The sequence below is a fragment of the Humulus lupulus genome, chromosome 8, assembly GCF_963169125.1.
Source record: "Humulus lupulus chromosome 8, drHumLupu1.1, whole genome shotgun sequence".
In the NCBI taxonomy this organism is placed as follows: Eukaryota; Viridiplantae; Streptophyta; class Magnoliopsida; order Rosales; family Cannabaceae; genus Humulus; species Humulus lupulus.
The window spans coordinates 15,829,874-15,847,309 of NC_084800.1; positions in this window are offsets into that span (position 1 = coordinate 15,829,874).

The following is a 17,436-nucleotide window of genomic DNA, read 5'->3' on the forward strand; positions in this document are numbered from 1 at the left end:
CAAAATGCCCCTATGATAAAATGTGGACCCACATATATGCATTTAACTTCATATTATAATATAATTCACATAAACATGCACATAATTATTTAATGACATAATAAATCAATTATGGCCCTCCCAGCTTACTAATCCAACCATTAAACTGCATTAGGAATTTTAGGGCATTACATATATGCTTGAAATGTTCCCAGGCCGATTGAGAAGGTTTCCAAGGTACCGCTTTAGACCCACACTTGCCTTAGATAGATATCCCTGAGGTTCCCAAGTAAGTGTGGAGGATAACATTATCACAAACCTTATTTAACAACCAATCTTTCTAGACAGAACAATATCAGTTTTTACCATTTGTAATATTACACAATTATTCTTAATACTAAGTGTTTTATGATTGAAATTTTATGAACAATTTTATGCAATTTTATGTTTTTTTTTTCTTTTCAAGGAAGACCTAAATTTTAAGGAAGAATAAGACAAAAAGAAAGAAAAGTATAAACTAAGAAATCTAAATCAACAAAATAATCAACACAAAAATAAAGTAAAGAGAGGAAGCAAACTATTTAACAATATTTATTAAGGAAGATGTAAATTTTTTTGATGAAGTAAAGATAAAATAACAAGCTTAATTTTTTTATTTTACAAATATTTATTGAACTAAGAAAATAAAATAAAAAAATTAAGAAAAAGAAATGAAATTAGGATTAACCGAAAAGAAAATAAAATTAGATAACTAAAATCTTTTTGTTTTGTTTTTTATATTTTTTTAGGTTAAGTATATATATATAATTTTTTTTAATCGAAAACAAAAAAATATATACTTTTTTTTTGTTTTTTTACTTATATATAATTTTTTGTATGCTTTTTTTTTACCGAATGAAAAAAAATTCAAATATATAACCAAACCTTTTTTTAAAAAAATAATATTCAAATTAATTAAAAATTAGCAAATAAAAAGAATACAACACACACAAATGAAAGAACACTATGCTAATACAATATTCATACCAACAAAAATACAAATAAAGTTACTAACATCTTGGTAAAAATTCCACTAAAACTCTTGAAAAACTATGCCCCCGCCAACGGTGTCAAAATATGTTTAACACCCAAATTATGACAACCGCTAGGCGGTAGTTGTAGTAAAAGTCGGGTGGTCGATCCATAAGGAGGTAACCTAAAACCAAAAGATTAGTAGAAAAATAACACAAAAAAAGTTAGTAACATGAAATAAATAGAAATGGAAATGAAAATAGATTTGAGATTTGAGATTTTTTTGTTATCTTTTTGATGAAATGGTAAAATGAGACAAGTGAAATAAAAATAAGATTGAATCAAGAGTTGAAAAGTAGAATAGTTTCAAGAATCATCCATATGCTTGTTTAATTACTTAGTTACTTGATTTACAAAGTTACACAAGTAAATAGTTCACATCCCAACATTTACTTGGAAAATCTAACATTAAAGTCCATATTCTTTTCCAACAAAAGTCTATTTGAGTTATAAAGTTCTTTATTTTACGAGCACAATGTTAATCTTATGAAAAATCTAAAAATGACAAAATACCCAAGGGCATTAATGTAATAGAAGATTAGACATAAAATTATGTATCAATATTACTTTTACTAATTAGAAATACATAGAAAGAGCATGACTAATCATATATATTAGTAGCAAAAGTAAATAAAGATGATATTGGAAGAACATAAATAACTCAAATGCATTATATTAAGAACATAGTTGTGTTGGAAAAAACTTATACAGGATCTTTATTTATTTTCATGTATATCTAATATTAAACAAATTAATACAAGATAGCCTAAAACATGTTTCTAAAATTGAATTCAAAGAGAAACAAATAATATAATACTTACAGTATACGCAGCGGAATTAAGAGTCCTTCCTTCAGTTTCTCTAACTCTTGTATCCTCTCTGTCGCAGAGTATTATCAAGAAACTGAACCGATCTTCTATTTTCTTCACAATCTTCCAATGTATCCTTAGAACCACCTAGTCTAGTGTGGGAAATTCTCAACACATGAGATAGATATAGAGAGAAGAAGAGAAAATAACAAAGTGGCTTAGAAAATGACTTGTGTTTAGAGAGAATATAAAACTAACAGAAAATCTGACTTGTGACTTATCTGTCGTCTCTCAAATCTTCTCTCTAAGCACTCCTTTTATAGACTCAATTAGGCAATTTAATTTAATTAAAAAATCAATAAAATGACAGTCATTTTGAAGCCCTAGGTTGAAATTATCACGGGCTATAGGCCCGTGAAATTTCCCACTTGATTATAAGCCCATTGGACTTAAAATCAAGGCCTGTATTATTTTCTATTGATTTAATTAATTAAATAATTATTTAAATCATTTATAAAATTAATTATTTATAATTTGAACCTTAATTTAAACTTATTTATTAATTTAGATACCAATTTATCTTAATTAATAAATCTGCCATAATTTCTCTTTTCTTCTCAAAATTACACAACTCTGTCAAACTATCCAAAATTGACCTGGTCAACTTTGATAATTCTAATTGATGATTAAATCAATTAATTGAGACTATCTAGATGATTTTATCCAAGGTACAATAGGGATCATAGGCCTATGAAATCAAGCTCCAATAAGTTATCATAAATCTAACAAATAAATTTACTAACTTATTAATTCCTCGTGATTCCACTATAGACTTGGAATTGCACTCTTAAATTCATAGAACGCTCTATAACAAATATAGATACGCTATTAATTATCCATTGTTACAACCATAAATGTCACTCAATCCTCTATAGACGGTCTACAATGAGATAGGACTTAAATACCGTTTTACCCCTCATTGTATTTTATCCTTAAAACACTTAGTTCCTTGTAAATGATATTTCAGTAAACTAATTTAATTACTGAAATGAGATCTCTATCATTTATCACCTTGAACCAAACTAAAAGGAAATCATCGTTTCACTTCTTCATCAGAAGCTATAGATGTTCATATACATGATTAACACTCCCACTCAATTATACTACCGAGTTCGCAAGATGTAAGCATGGGCTAGTCCGTAGGGTAAGTTGGTAACGAACAAGTCAAAGAACTCAAATAATACAATCAGTTAGAATACTAACCACTTAGAATTGAGATTGAATTGACCTATGGTCAACTATATGATATGACTAGAATAGATAATAGCGGCATGTTTACTTATCTTATCAACTGTCAATATCGGTCCTGTCCGATGCAACATATACATCCGATCTTATCTACTTTGCTAATGTTCTGGAAAGAACATAACACTGTAATGTGTAAGTAGATCATATCGTAGATTGGCAAGTCAGTGTAAATCCGGTGCACTGACTAATCTTAGGACTAACTTATTTTGAACATATAATCATATTTATATTCCACTGTGATTACGCCACTATAAATAATATTAGCTATATGCTCGGGATATAATAGAAGTTTATATTAAACAAATAATCATGAAAATAAAATATGTGAGCAAAGTGATTGACCAAGTCAAAAAATGATTTCTATTCTTTTATTGATAATAAAATGAGATTACAAAGAATTTGGATTTTAATTAGGGCATAAAACCCCAACAAGTTGTAATGCCCTGATTAGCCAAGACCGTCACACGGTATACTTTAAATAGTGCTTAACTCGCTAAAAGAGTCATTAGTCCATAAACGTGCTTCTAAGTATTATTAATGGGTCAAGGTGAAAATCTTGGTCAATATAATTTAATAAAAATGTTAAACTGTATATGGGATCCCATAAAAGTGTTTACAAAGTTATTAAAATCCAAAATGGTCATTACAGTTCAAAAGTTACAACCCGCTGACCTAAGCGGCAACAATAGGGTTAAACCCTAGTTCCCCTGAGAAACACCTTGGCCATGGTGGTCAAGCGGCCGCATATGTACACATCGCCATCAAAGCTTTCCACTCAAGGCTGGGTAAGCTTTTCTTTCCCTTTACCTGCACCACATAGCACCCGTAAGCCAAGGCTCAACAAGAAAACTTAATACTGCATGTATACAATATAAATAAATGATCATGACATCATTTTGGGGTTTTGCGCCCTGAATTGTTGACTATTAAGTCGTTCTGGGGACCAGCGCCCTAAATAGATGACTAGTAAGTCACTCTGGGGTCTTGTGCCCTAAATAGATGACTAATAAGTCTCTCTAGGGCCTTGCATCCTAAGCCATGTGACTATCAAGTCACCTAAACCTTTTTGGCCCTGGCTCTAAGTAACTAGTCATAGACTAGCCAAACACTTTAGTTTTCTTCGACCAATAGGTCGGTCCAGCATTTAATGCTCATGTTGATTAGATCTAATCATTTTGGTATGCGTTAAACACGCTAATGCCACTCTTGACTCATAAGTCAATTCCATACGACCAACGCTCAATACTATAGCCGATCATGACTGATAAGTCAAAGCTTCATGACTAGTACTAGCACCATTGTCATTTCTGACTAATAAGTCAGTGCCATTCACAAGTAAGCAATAATGTAACGCCTTACTTCCTTAGAGCCGTTACTAAATGAGTTTAAAATGTGCTAATCACTCGCTAATCGAGGTTTTAGGTGAAAAGTGTAGCTAAACTGTGTTAAAATTTGTTACCAGTCATTAAGTATAAACATATGATATTCATTGAAATCTCAGAAAGTTTTACAGTTGGGATCCCAAAATACTGTTTAGAAAATATTTACAATTCAAAATACATTTCAGGTCGACTAGACGAAAAAATTCAGATTAATACATAACATCTCCCAAAAATACCCCTGGTCGTGGCAGCCAGGTAGGCCGAACATGTACACGTCGCTGCACGCTCTCCGTACTCATGGTTGGTCGATCTTTTCTTTGCCCTTACCTGCACCATAGAGCCCCTGTGAGCTGAAGCCCATTAAGAAAACTCAACACAATTAATCAATATATGCATAACTATCAATCAGCATATAACAAAGCAGCCAACAGGCTAAACACATAATGACCATGTCGTTCCAGGCGCTTTACTATACCCTGGTTTCGCGGTCTACACCATGAGGATGACTCAAGCATCCAAGAAGGGTCTCACCCTAGCAGCTTGCACTCCGTGTGCTCAATGCCGCTCTCAGCCTTTTTTCGTACTCGGCCTTGCACTCCACGTGCTTAATGTCGTTCCCAGCCCCATGCCATACTCGGCTTCCTGTCGTTCTCGGCCTTCGCCGTTCCTGGCCTTCGTCGTTCATTCACAAATATGCAATACATATCATATTATCAACAAATACTTAAACACATACATCATATAAACAATAGGGCTACACCCTGCAATTCAATCACATAGGGTCATGCCCTACAATACAAATTATTGGCCCATGCCCTGCTCTATGGGTACAACAGTTTTCTTACATGTGTCCCAAGCTTCCTGAGCACCGCTATCCCGAGCACAGTCCTTTAGTCCGAGCCTCGCAGAAAACCTAGTCACAACGCATTGACAAAAGCAATCCATCAAGCTCTAATCCATTAAATTACTTTGGGATATAATTCTAGTCTCCGGGACCTTAGATTCTACCAATCCGGGTGGTAGAATCCTTCCCGAGCCTTAACTTTTGGGTTCCCGAGCCAAAATCCCTCAAACAGCCATTACTTTGAATTAGGGCCGCGTCGCACCCCAAAACAGAGGCAAAATGCCTCCCTGCTAGGAGACACAGGCCGCAACATGCCCTTCCTTGGGTCGCGATGCGCCTCAAGAACAGAGGCCTCCCCAGGCCTTCATGCACACACGGGCCGCAGCACTGAAGAACAGAGCCGCGACTCGAGCCTCCAAACCCAGAAAACCAGCCTATTTCTCAAGTTTTTCTTCAAGCCTAACCCCAATTCTCATAATTAAACATCCATTAAACCCAAAACCAAGTCTAGACTTTCTTTCCACACAACTTAGACTTCAAGGAAAATCCCAGAAACAATTTACATGCTTAACAACATCCCAAAATCCAACTTAAAATTCACTTTCATGCAAGTCTAAGCTTTTAACTCAACCAAGCAAAAATTCAACAGATAGATTCAATTAAAGAACTTACCTCTTCACTTAAATTAGACCCTGAACGAATTCCCTGAGCTTTAAGCTTCTTAATCCTCCAATTCACCAGTCCAATTCTTCAAGGATCATCAAAGTTCCCAACACCATAAGAGAGGGAGAAAGAGAGTGTAATGCCCTAAACTCCAGGGATTGTTACGGTGTGCCTTTTAAATGGTGCTTGTAATGCCCCAAAATCCCTAATGCAGTTTAATGGCTGGATTAGTAGGCCGAGAGGGCCATAACTGTTTAATTATGCCATTAAATGATAATATGCATGTTTATGTGAATTATATTATAATATGATGTTATATGCATGCATGTGGGTCCACATTTGATTATTATGATACATTGGTAATTTGGCCCGTTGAGGGCATATTTGTGTATTTGGGTACATATTGTGATTTGTGGATGAGATCCCATTATTATGGAGATATATTCGAGCTATTCAGCATGAGACGGTCTTATATTTCAAATTAGCGGTTTTGTCATAACGAGGGTCATTTATTGGGATATTGAGTAATGAGAATGTTATTTGATGATAAATTGGGAGTTATTGAGATTAAGATGGAATTCTGGAGGTTTTGGCTATAATGTTCCCGGGGGTGTTTTTGGGACCCCGAGCACTAGGTTTTATTTGAGGTTACTTAAACTTGAAGTAGCTTGTCAGATAGAACTGTACGTTATAAAACCCTTTCTCTCTTCCCGTTAGTTCATTTTACCGTTCGAGGCATTTTCAAAGAAATCTTGAGTTCTAGAAGTTGGAATCAAGCGAGGATCGAGACATAGAAATCCTAGGAAAGATTAGAAGCTTCTTGACCGAAGGATTTGACGAGAAACAACCCAATCAAAGGTAATCTAAGTTTTAAGTTTTGAGATTTTCGAGTTTCTAAGCTTTGAATTGGATTTTGTGAATCGTTGAGTTTTTGGTTCATTTGAGCTTCGAGATTTGATGGTTTTGGATCATTGGGAAGTTTGGGAACTTTGATTTTTGGATTTGGAAGTGTTTAGGTATGTTTTTGGAGAGTTTGGGATGAAGGAAAACGAGGTTTTTGGCTGGGCTCATGGTAGGGTCGCGGCTCTGTTCTAGGGCACCGCGGCCTAGGCTCGGTGAAGAAGGTGGCTTGTTGTCTGAGCAGTTAGGGTCGCGGCGCTAGGCACAGGCAGAGGTGGGTTTGGCTTTTGTTTGGGGGCAAGCCACGGCGCAAGGCTGGTGTAGGGCCGCGGCGCTTAAAGGCATTTTTGGCCAAATTTGTGTTTGAATTATGGGAACTTAAACCTTAGGCCTCAGGATCGTTCCTACTACCCAGTTTAATAGGATTCGATGTCCCGAAGGCTAGGTCTTGGTCTGGGAACCTTTTATTATTCATTTTATTAATGGAATCCCATATTTGGTTATGACTAGGTGACCGCTAAAAGACTAAAACTCAGATCGTTCTCAAGGGTCGTTCTTTTATTCATTCTCGCTCGAATCAGAGGTAAGAAAAATGCACCCCATATGTGACATGCATGGTTATTCATGAGGTATGTTGAATGTGTAAATGTGGACATGGATTGATTATTGAATGCTTAGCAAATCTTGCTTTCTTGTGTATGGCACTGACTAATTAGTCAGAATTGGCAAAGGTGTCAGTATCCACTGTGAAGCTGTGCCTCATTAGTCAAGTTCGGCAGTGGTACTGGGCACTGGTCACACAGTGCTGACTCATGAGTCAGGAACGACCTTAGCGTGTTCAACGCAAGCCAACAAAGATTAGATCTAATCGAAATCTGCATTAAATGACTCATAAGAGCGTTAATGCCAGACCGACCTCAAGTTCGATGAAAACTAAAAGCGCTTGTGTGATTTACCCATCAGTCACTCATCTTTTTAAGCTAGTGACTTACCCAGCAGTCACTCATCTGTTTAAGATAGTGACTTACCCAACAATCACTCATCTGTTTAATCTAGTGACTTACCCAACAGTCACTCATCTGTTTAATTATTAGTGACTTGCTTGTCAGTCACTCAGAATGGTTTACCAGAACCTCAAGTGTTGAGTCACACATCTGTTCAGAGCTATAAGCTCTGTGTGATTATAATAATAATAATTTGTTAGTGTTTATATGCATTACTGTGTTTTCTTGCTGGGCTTTGGCTCATGGGTGCTATATGGTGAAGGTAAAGGGAAAGAAAAGCTCACCCAACCTTGAGTGGAGAGCTTAGGTGGTGATGTGTACATATGTGGCCACTTGACCACCACGGCCAAGGGGTTCTCAGAGGAACTAGGGGGTTTACCCTATTTTTTTCGCTTAGGTCAGCGGGTTGTAAATTTGAAACAATAATGACCATTTTGAGTTGTAAATAACTTGTAAAACGTTTTGATGGACCCATGAAATTTTTTATGTTTTAAATAAAATATATCCTTCCTTTTTGATTGGTTTTCCACCTTAGCTTGTTAATAACACTTAGAAGCACGTTTTAACCAAAGGACTCGGGTAGTGAGTTAAATTTCCGGTTCACCGTAACTGTTCTGGGGTAATCAGGGCGTTACAGTGATAAACTCGCTAATCGATTCATTTGGCCATAATCGTGTAACTAAGTATGATTAGCAGTTTAGGGATTAAAAATTTTGGGTTAAGATATAACGTTTCACTAGAACATTTACTGTATATATTGGGATCCCAAAAATATAATTTAAAGGTCTATTACAAGAAAATATTTACAACCAGCCGATCTAAGCGGCAAAACAGGGTTTAACCCTAGTTCCCCTTCAAACCTCGGCCGCGGTGGTCGAGCAGCTGCATATGTACACATCGCCACCTAAGCTCTCCAACTCAAGAATGGTCCAGCTTTCTTTTGCCTTTACCTGCACCACATAGCACCCGTGAACCGAAGCCCAGCAAGAAAACTTAATATGCTCATGAACAATAATAACATGTCATCAAATCATAAGGCACACGCCTAGCAGATATAGCCCTATTCCAGCAGGCAACAGATCCACGTAATGTTGAGTATAACACATCAACCAATGATCATAATAATTGTAACGCCCCAAACTCCAGAGACCGTTACGGTGTGCCTTGTAAACAGTGCTAAACTCGCTAATTGAGTCATTTGGCCAAAATCGTGAACTAAGTATGATTAGCGGTTTAAGGATTAAACATTTTGGTTAAGATGTAACGTTTCACTAGAACGTTTAATTTATACATTGGGATCCCAAAAATATAATTTTAGAGTCTATTACAGAAAATATTTACAACAGGCCGTTCTAAGCGGCAAAACAGGGTTCAACCCTAGTTCCACTTTAAACCTCGGCCGTGGCGGACGAGCAGCTGCATATGTACACATCATCACCTAAGCTCTCCAACTCAAGGAAGGTCCAGCTTCCTCTTGCCTTTACCTGCACCACGTAGCACCCGTGAGCCGAAACCCAGCAAGAAAACCCAATAAAGCATGATATAATATCAACAACGATCATAATAACCATTCAGGACTATCAGTCCAAGCGAATAGATGACAATAGCCAAAAGTCACAATAATGAGCATCGCTCCTTCTAGCCATATGACGATAGGGTCACCAGGGCTTAACTGACAAGTGATCCTTTCATAAGTTTGATTAGGACAGGTGCATGGTGAATGGTCACCAACATAACCTTTCTCCCGACTCTAGAGTCGTGCAACGGACAGCGTCCCTGGGCCATGTGACAACAGTCACCGGGGTCATATACCTTGGCCATAAACATCTGGTCGTAGACCAGGCAAGCGCTTAATAGTTCTTCGACCTTAGGGTCGGTCTGGCATTAATGCCATAGATCCATTCAATGCATAATTCTCGATTTAAGCTTGATTAGGACAGGTGCAAGGTGATTAGTCACCAACATAACCTTCCTCACGACTCTAGAGTCGAAACTATGGACAACGTCCCTTAGCCATGTGACAAACGGTCACCGGGGTCATATACCTTGGCTATAGTCATCTGGTCGTAGACCAGGCAAGCGCTTAATAGTTCTTCGACCTTAGGGTCGGTCTCGCATTAATGCCATAGAGCCATTCAATGCGTGATCATCAACTTTAGAGTCGGTCCCTGACTAGTCAGTGTCGATCACAAGTAAGACATGCCACCAATCATATATCACATGTTCAATATCCATAAACAAGGTATTTAGCATGCTTACTAACAGATACCAGTACAGTTAGGACCATGCACAACCACAGAGGCTCAAGCTCTGAACAATATCATACCCAGTATACAAAGCATGTCCTAATCACATGTTTCTCAGGCATCATACGTCATATATCCAGCAATCCAACATGCACCAATAACAGCCATGCATGTCACATTTAATAGTCAACCAACATGCATCAAGAATAGCCATGCATGTCATACATAATAATCAACCAACATGCATCAATAACAGCCATGCATGTCATACATATACACAGGGTGCAGTTTTCTTACCTCAAAGCCGAGCTAGAACGATTAAAAGTACGACCCTTGAGAACGATCAACTTTTAGTCCTTTAGCGGTCACCTAGTCATAACCAAATATAAGGTATCATTAATAAAAATGATAACTGAGGGTTCCCAAACCAAATCCCAGCCCCCGAGACCTCAAATACTACCCAACCGGGTACTAGGTCCAACCCCGAGGCCTATGGTAAGAATCCCTAAGCTAAAAACCACTTTTTAGCAAATTTGGCCTTATGGGCCGCGGCCCCCAAAAGCTGTGCCGCGGCACGCCTCCAAACCCCATCTACCAGACGTGCATGGGCCGCGGCACGCAAAAGCTGTGCTGCGGCACCCAGCACAGTCCAGGAAAAAACCAGCACGCGACTCAGTTTTTCCCCTGTGTTTTTCCTCCCAAACCAGTCCTACAAATCAACCTAAAACCTCTCCCAAACACCCATTTAAACCTCCATACATCATCAACAACTCACCCACATCAAAACCCAAGTTAAACGTCAACTAAACTTCCATAAATCCAAGTTTTCTACAATAGATTCACAACTAAAAACCAAAGCTTAAAAAACAGAGCACACCTGAATTCATTGGCTAGAACTCACCTCAAACACAGCTTTGAATCCCATTTGATGGTTGTTACAGGTTCCCTAGCTGCCACCTTTGATTTCCAAGCTTAACTTCTTGATTTGGGCTCTCAAAACTCAAAGAAAGGTGAGAGAGAAAGCTTGTATGGGATGGAAGGAAGAAAGAGAAGATATACTCTGTTTTACTCTGCCTTCTACAGTCTTCTAAACCTCATGCATATCCAAGCCAAATGACCTAAATGCCCCTAGGTCTTTTAAAGGCTTCTAAGCACTCCCAAGGGTAAAATCGTCATTTACCACCTATCTCGTTAATTATAATTAACGCTCTCCAATTCCCACTATTCTCAATATTCCCAAATACCAATAAATCATATCCCGTTACCCTTTAATTCCCGGTAACACTCTAATCATTAAATTTACCCCGAGACTCACCCCGAGCCCCGAACTTAAACCCGTTATGACTAGACCGAACACTTACATCTCATGATCGTCTCATGTCGAATAGCCCGAACCAATCCACCTTATAATGTGGCTAGATTAATTAATCTCAATCATGCACCCAAAATATACAATTACGCCCACAGTGGCCAAACTACCAAATTACCCTCATAGTTAACATATGAGCCTATATGCATGCATTCACCATCATATAATAATATAATTCACATAAACATGCATATAACCATTAAATACTATAATAAATCAATTATGGCCCTCCCGGCCTCCTAATCAAGGTGTTAAACCTTATTAGAAAATTTGGGGCATTACAATAATCATCCAGGACTTTTAGTCCAAACAAATAGGAGTTGGGTCTAGCTCACTTTAGCCTTGTGACGATAGGGTCACCGGGGCTTAATAGATAATTGAACTTTTATTAGTTCGAACATGATAGGTGCATGGTGACTAGTCACCAACATAACCTTCCTCATGACCATAGAGTCATAACCCTGGAACATCGTTCCCTAGCCATGTGACAAGCAGTCACCGGGGCCTTAGGCTCTGGCTCTAGTAACTAGTCTTAGACTAGACAAGCGCTTATAAGTTCATTGACCTTAGGGTTGGTTCAACGTTAATGCCTTAGAGCCATTCAACGCTGATATCGATTAGATCTAATCTTCATTTGGCCATGCATTCATGACGCTATGCATTATTTGACTCTTAGGTCAGTATCCCTGACTAGTCAGTACATATACAAGTAAGCAATGCCACCAAACATATATCATATGTAAAATATCCAAATAAAGGGCATTCAGCATGCTTACTCAATAATTATTAGCACAATTAGGATCATGCATAAACACAGAGGCTCAAGCTCTGAACAATATCAAACTCAGTATACAAAGCACGTCCTAATCACATGTTTCTCATGCATCACATGCATCATATTTAACCACTTGACATGCCTCAACAATAATCATGCATGCCACATTTAATAATCCAACATGCATCAATAATAACCATGCATGTCACATATACACAGGGTGAGTTTTCTTACCTTCGGCCCAAGCACAGGTTACCAATAAACGGGCCACAAGCACGACCCTGATCCCAAGCCCCTAGTGAAAACCTAGTCACAACCATGATATAAACCTCATCAAAATGAGTAAATAAATACTTTCAAACCCAACCCAAGCCTCCGGGACGTCGAATCCCACTCAACTAGGTAGTAGGATCGACCCCAGACCCTTAGAGTTAAGTTCCCATCATAAAAACCCACATTTGGCATTTTTTTCCCTTAAGGGCCTTGGCCCTACAAGGACCATGCCACGGCCTGCCCCCCTGGCAGAGCCTCCTCCACCTTCTTCAAGCTAGGGTCGCGGCGCCCTAGAACAAGGCCGCGACCCAACCTCGCACCAGCCACTTTTCCTTGTTTTTCCACTTTTAAAACCTTCCAAAAACCTATCCAAATATCTCCAAATCCCAAAATCAAAGTTCCCAAACATCCCCATGATCCAAAACCCATGAAACCCAAGCTTCAAATCTAACAAAAACTCATCAAAGCACAAAATCCAATTCAAGCTTAAAAACTTTAAAAAACTTAAAACTTGAATTACCTCCAATTGAGTTGTTTCCAACTAAATCCTCCGGCTAATAAGCTTCTAATCTTTCCTAGGATCGCTATGCCTCGATCCTTGCTTGAATCTGAGTCCTAGAACTCAAGTTACCTTCGAAAATGCGATCAGGCGACGAAAAGGAAACTTAGAGGGAGAGAGAACGTACATAACGTTCTTTTTATTCTTTTAAAAGGTTACTTCAAGCTTAAGTAGCCTCAACCAAATCCTAACACTTGGGGTCCCAAAACACATTCGGGGACAAAATAGTCAAAACCTCCAGAATTTCCCCCTGATCTTACTAACTCCCAATTTATCATCAAATATTTATTCCCATTACCCAATAACCTCGTAATGCTCTAAATACCCCTTGACTTACTCCAAGTCAAGCATATACCCCGTTGTGACTTTCCCACTAGCTTACCTCCTAGGAACATATTGTGCTGGGTAATCTTGGCATAACCAAATAATAATAAAGCACCACACACATATCACATATATGCCAAATATGGCCAAAATATGAAAATCACCCAGTTACTCATAAATGGGTTCACATGCATATTTAATACACCTAAACATGCATATTATCATTTAATAACATAATAAAGCAATTATGGCCCTCCCAGCCTCCTAATCAAGGTCCTAAACCTTATTAGGAAATTTGGGGCATTATAGCCGTGGCAGTTGAGCAACCGCAAATGTACACATCGTCACCTAAGCTCTCCAACTCAAGGATGGTTCAGCTTTCTTTTGCCTTTACCTGCACCACATAGCTCTCGTGAGCCGAAGCCCAGCAAGAAAACTTAATATGCTCATGAACAGTAATAACATGTCATCAAATCATAAGTCGCATGCCTAGCAAATATAGCCCTATTCAAGTAGCAAATAAGTTCACGTAATGATAGGTATCCAGGATAAGGAATCCTGCCCTCCTGGGTGGATGACTATTCAAGTACCAAGTCCTAGCCTCCGGAACTTCAAATCTTACAAAACTCGGCATTAGAAACGATCTTGAGGCTTAGGTTTGAGTTCCCACGATTAAAACACAACTTTGGCCAAATCTGCTCTTAAGCACCGCGACCCCACACCCCTGAGTCGCGGCCCACCTCCAAACAGAGGCTCCAGTCCCATTCAGCCTGCACCTCACACCGCGGCCCGCCTCTCAGGCACCGCGGCCCTAAAGCCCATCAGCCTCTCCTCTCTTCTTCGTTAAGCTTGGACCGCGACGCCGAAGAACAAGGCCGCGACCCGACCTGGAACTTATCCAAAAACCTTCGTTTTTACCATTTTAAATCACTCCATAACCCTATCCAAACATATCCAAATCCCAAAAAGAAAGTTCCCAATCATCTCAAAGACCCAAAACCATCAAAACCCGAGCCTCAAACAATTCAAAAACTCATCAACACATAGAATCCAATTCAAAACTTAGAAACTCGAAAACTCAAAACTTAAAGCTTGGATTACCTCTGATTGAGTTGTTTCTCGCTAAATCCTCCGGTTAATAAGCTTCTAATATTCCATAGAATTGCTATAACTCGATCCTTGCTTGAATTCGAGTCTTAAAACTCAAGTTTCTTTCGAAAATGCGATGAACGGTAAATAGGAATAACAGGAGAAAGAGAAAAAATGTTTTGAACGTATTTTCTTTCTAACAGGTTACTTCAAGCTTAAGTAACATCAAGTAAATCATAATGCTCGGGGTCCCAAAAATGCCCCCGTGGGTAAAATAGTCAAAATCCCCAGAATTTCCTCCTGATCTCACTAACTCCCAATATATCATAAAATATCCATTCTCATTACCCAATATCCCAGTAATTGACCTAATTATGACAAAACCGCTAACTTGCTTCCTAGGAACGTCTCATGTCGAATAGCTCAAACATATCCACATAATAATATGATCTCACCCATCTATCACATACATGCACATAAATATACAAATATGCCATTAACAGGCCAAAATTACGAAAATGCCCTTCTAATAAGAAGTGGGCCCACATGCATGTAATTATCATCATATAATAATATAATTCACATAATCATGCATATAATCACATAATCGCATATTAAATCACTTATGGCCCTCCTGCCCTCCTAATCCAGGCACTAAGCCACATTAGGGAATTTGAGACATTACAATAGTAAATTAAAGTAGCAAAATAAGATCACTAGCATATGGAATCATCTATAACCTTCCTAGGAAGATTAGGCAATTTTTCTCAGCATTCTCACAAAATTCTAAGAAGAAAGTGAGTAGAAATTTTGCTATAGTTTCTTTTCTCTCCAATTTTTTACATACCAAATGTGAAAGAAGAGTCCTTTTTTATAGAAGAAGAAAATGACTAAAAAAAATAAACTACAAATGGGATTTACAAAATAAATCTGAAACATTAATAATAAAATATGATTTTGAAAAATCAAATCTTATTATTAATATTAACCTAGTTATTTTAGTAAATGGTCATCATGCCCATTTTTCTAAATTAATACAAAATGTGAGCTTTAAAGCTTAAATTGGGAGGGTCTAAAGCCCAAAATGCACACAAAATGGGTTGTCAACACAATTGTGGCAGCTGGTGGCATTGACCGATTTGCGACCAATAGGGGAAGGCCACGTGCCGCGGTTGTCAGTTGGGAAGGAGGCCAGGCAGCATGCGGTTCAGGCAGATCGGGCTGGAGCTGGGTCAGGTGGTGCTCGCGGGTTGGCGGATTCGGGGCTCCAGGCAGGTCGCGCGGGTCTGGGGAGCTCGGACACGTGGTGAGAGCTGGTGGCGCCATGTGTCCCAGGGGAGAGAGAAAAGTAGCGGGCCTGGGATTTTTTTGGGTCGATTCCTGTTGGGTTTGGACCACAAAAATGTCATTTTTTCAATTTTAATCATTTCAATTCTTTTGCTTTTCTAAATGCCAAAAATGCAATTTATTCGTGAAAATTAAACACAAAATAAATTACAACTAGTATTTTCAAATAAAAATATATTGCAATAAATTCATGAAAATATTAATCAAAACTTAATTTATTTTGAACTTTAAAACTAATAAATTGAAATTTTTGAGCATTAGTCAGTACCCATCGGTTAAAAGTTGTCAACATATCTTGATCCAACACCTTTAAAGGATGGATCGTAACTGGGTCCTTGAACTTTGGTTTCTTGGCTGCTGGAGTATAGTCCTTGTACCTTACTGATCTCTGTCTAGTGTGCTTATCTGTAACAGGAGAAAATAGTATACAATCTCTTTCATTTTTAAAAAATGTAATAACTCATGGATTAGTAGTACCTAAGGTCGTCTACACTGGCTGAGGAGGTGTGACTTCTCCAACAGGAGGCTCGTAATATGTGGGGAGGACATCGTACTGTATGTCCTCTGCTAGAGTGGGTGCAGGAGTTGGAGTGGGGAGGATACCACCAAGTATTGCCAACTTCTCCAATATAACTTCTTGATTCTTAAGGAGGACTGATAAGCGTACAAAATATACGCTTATTTATAACATTTTCAGATTGATTTGGTTGTTTTTCTCAAGAGAAAGTTTCCATTTAATCTGTTTGGTGAAATTGTGCAGTGTGTCGTAATAATTCTGATTTGTTCGAGAATGTTGATAAATATTTGTTTGAGTAGTCAAAATTGGTGAACATTTGGGAAATTTGGCACAGGCGATATATCGCCTGCCTTGGGCTATATATCGGCACAAGTAGCAGTTTCAATTTTTGGCTTAGCAGAAACGACATCAGAAACTTGCGTTTTTATCGAGCACATTCAACAGGCGATATATCGCAGTGTCTTAGGCGATATATCGGCACAAGGGCATTTTTGGAAATTTTCACAGAAATTCGCAGGTTTTTGGATTTTTGTAAAAAGAATAAAAAGAAGATCGAAAGGGACAGAAAAGAGGAAGCATTCTGACGGCAGAGGGAAAGAAACAGAGAAGAATCCACGTTTATTTTGTTTGTGTTTATTTATGCTTTTGAATTTTAGATTGTGTGATGAAGTTTAATATTATGAACTAAATTTTTATTTAGAGTATTTTAATGTAGTCACTGGATATTTTATTCGTCTTTAATGCAATTTCTATGAATCTTTGAATTTATGGTTATCTATTGTTCTTATGTTTAATGCTTGTAATTGATTGGCCATCTGTTGCATGATTATTGGTTTTAATTCAATATCTGAAAAGTGAGAATTGGAATAGCTTTAGACAATAGACATAGATTTCAATTTAGAACGAAAGTATCAAATTGGTTTGTGTAGCAATTAGGTTTTTGTTCTTAATGCGGTTTATGTGTAGAATTTATCACA